At 36.5% G+C, this 2,803-nt stretch overlaps 1 pseudogene; it reads left to right on the plus strand.

Annotated features, from left to right (window-relative positions):
- The first annotated feature begins 464 nt into the window (after window positions 1-464).
- Window positions 465-1,154, plus strand: LOC138173577 (pyruvate dehydrogenase E1 component subunit alpha, mitochondrial-like; annotated as a pseudogene).
- The last annotated feature ends 1,649 nt before the right edge of the window (window positions 1,155-2,803 follow it).

Raw genomic sequence — 2,803 nt, forward strand, 5'->3', positions numbered from 1 at the left:
TGAGATAGGTTATATATGTGCAATAATGTAAAACATTTCCATATTAGTGACAGTTGTGAAAGAAGAAACAGATCAAAAGGGGAAAAATACAAAAAAAGCTAAGTAAAAAAAGTGTGCTAAGGTCAGCATTCAGAGTCCATCAGTTATTGATATGGATGTGTATAGCATTTTCCATCATGGGTCCTTCATATTTCTCTAGAATCATTGTGTTGCTGGGAAGAGCTAAATCATTCATAGCTGATCATCACAAATTGTTGCTGATACTATGTTTCATGTTTTCCTGGTTCTGCTCATTTCACTTTGCATCACTTTGAACAAAATTTTCCAGGTTTTTCTGAAATCTGTCTGCCCTTTCACATCATATTGCACAATAGTATTCCATTACCTTCATATACCACAACTTGTTCAGCCATTCCCCAATTGATGGGCAAGGAGGGGATGATCTTAAAGTAAAAAGAGCATTAATGCATGTGTATGTCAATATATCCTATCATGGTAACGGAATTTCTGGAGTTTAGATACCTCTGGCAGTAGGTGTTGCTCTGACCTAAGTACAATGAAAAGGATGGGGTCTATTTGACTTTGTGCAGAGATGACACTACTATAATGGCCAGGTACTTGAAATTTACAATATATATGTCCACTTTGTGAAAACTATTATGTATTTTTTATTGGTGATAATAATCAGTATGGAATGGGAGCATCTTTGGAGAGCACTGATGATTATAAAAGAGGTGATTTTGTTCTGGGAACAAGGGTAGATGATATAGATGTTCTGTGTGTGAGACAACAAACCTTGGAGCTGCATCCTCTTATCTAAAATGGGTCCCACGTTGATGGAAATAGAGAGATATCACTATCCCAGAAATAACATGAATGACCCAAGTGTCAGTTTACATCCTTCAGAAGGTCAGAAAATGAGCTCTAAGTATGATACTATCTTCTCAGAGGTAAAATGGTGAACAACAACCTTTCCAGAATTGAGAAATGAAAGGAAATAGATATTGAAGTAAGGAAGAAGAGGGTGCCGGTCAGTTTGCTCCAGGTGATCCAGGATCACCTTTGGAAGAATTGGGCTATCATATCTATTCCAGCCAGCACTTTTTGAAGTCATTAATGCAAATCAGTGTGTTAAGTAAAAATCTGTCTGCTAAAATCTGAGTATGCATGCATCAGAACTTAATAAAAGGCTTTCTAAGATATATTCTCTTGTCAAATTTAAGGAATTAATTGTTCAGGTTTAAGAGTTCTCAGCCTTAAGGAAAGGATGAAATTTATAAAAGAAAAACATTCTGAACTGTCATCAAAGATAGTAATCGCGTTATATTAAATTCAAGGAATAAAGCTAGTTATGTATATGCTAAATTTTTTGCATCATGTTCAATGTTGCCTTAAAGAGAAAAAAGTTTAAAAAATAAGAAACCAAGCTGACAAGTTGGCATTTTATCCTGGAAGCAATAGAGAGAAATTGGTAATTTTTGTTCAGGAAGGTGACCTGTTTCCAGAAGGATTTTGGGAAGGCCAAAAGGAGGTCAAGGGGAAATGAAAGAGAGTTCTTCTAATGGGTTAAAAAAAGATACCAGCTCCCACCATTCTCCTGCCTCAGCCAAAGTTTTGCTTCCAAACACCTTCTTGTCACTCAGCATAAAGGGTCAAATATGAGAGCCTGTACAGTTTGTGTACAATGTTTTGCTATGTCCTAAGGAAAATTTTAATCTAATATCCAAAAGTCTTAGTCCTAAGCTCAAATACCTCACAAGTGCTATGTGTGAGAATATACTCTCCTGAAAAAAGGATATCTTCAGAAATGGGAAAATGGGTTTGACCTTATCCTGGTCTATTCAAGCCTGATAATTTTTATTCTCAAGTGGGAGACATTCAAGTTCTACATTAGAGTTGTTAACTTTTTAAAAGAATACTTTAAAATAAGCTCATACAGTTTGTCTGACATCAATAAGTTTTTTTTAATAGCATTTTGAAGGGTCTTGTGTAAATGAATCAAGCCCATACAGAATAAATCTCCTTCAAAATACACATGGGTCTTAACAAGTGGTTAGCAAATGGACTTTGCCAAATTGAAAATGTTTGTGAAAAGAGTTCAAGATGCTGATCAGTCTGTCCCCAGTGGGGACAGGTTCCTCTGTGCTTTCTGCTCAGTTTTAGTTTCTTGAAAAAACACATTTTCAATTAAGCAAGTTTTCAAAGATGTTTTAGGGCCCTACCACAAAGCCAACCAGGCCACCTATAACACAGGCTATTTTTCTCTGCCACTTAAAGTCAAGAGCAATGAGAAAAGTATACAAATCCCCCAATCTTGATTGCTGCAAAGGTGGCTATGGGATAGAATGATCTCTGACCTTTTCTTTTGAAGCACATGCAACCTTGTTCCAGTCAAGCCAATTCAATAAATATTTATTGAAAAAAAATATTTATTGAACAATTTCTGTGTGTAAACCATTATAGTAGGTTAAAGAATAAGACAGGACCTCTGTTCTTAATGGATTTACACTCTGGGTGAGATAAATCAAAAGTACAAAAAAAACCCCTACATAAAACACAAGGAAGAATATGGTTAGTGTTGTAAGGGATAAAGGGCCAGGGTCTCCCATTGCATCTTGGGTCATCTCCAGTCATCCTGATGAAAATCTGGTCACTAGATCCAGATGGTTCTGGAGGATAAAATGAGGCTGGTGACCTTGCACAGCCCTCCCCCACTCATATCAAAGTCAACTTCAAGTCTTCATCATTTTCTTGATTCTATGGTGCTCTTTGAAAACACAACCTGTGAGTATACCGAGCTGCC

This window comes from Petaurus breviceps, unplaced genomic scaffold (genome assembly GCF_028583685.1).
Source record: "Petaurus breviceps papuanus isolate PSGF00001 unplaced genomic scaffold, PetGlider_PUasm1.0 129, whole genome shotgun sequence".
NCBI lineage: Eukaryota > Metazoa > Chordata > Mammalia > Diprotodontia > Petauridae > Petaurus > Petaurus breviceps.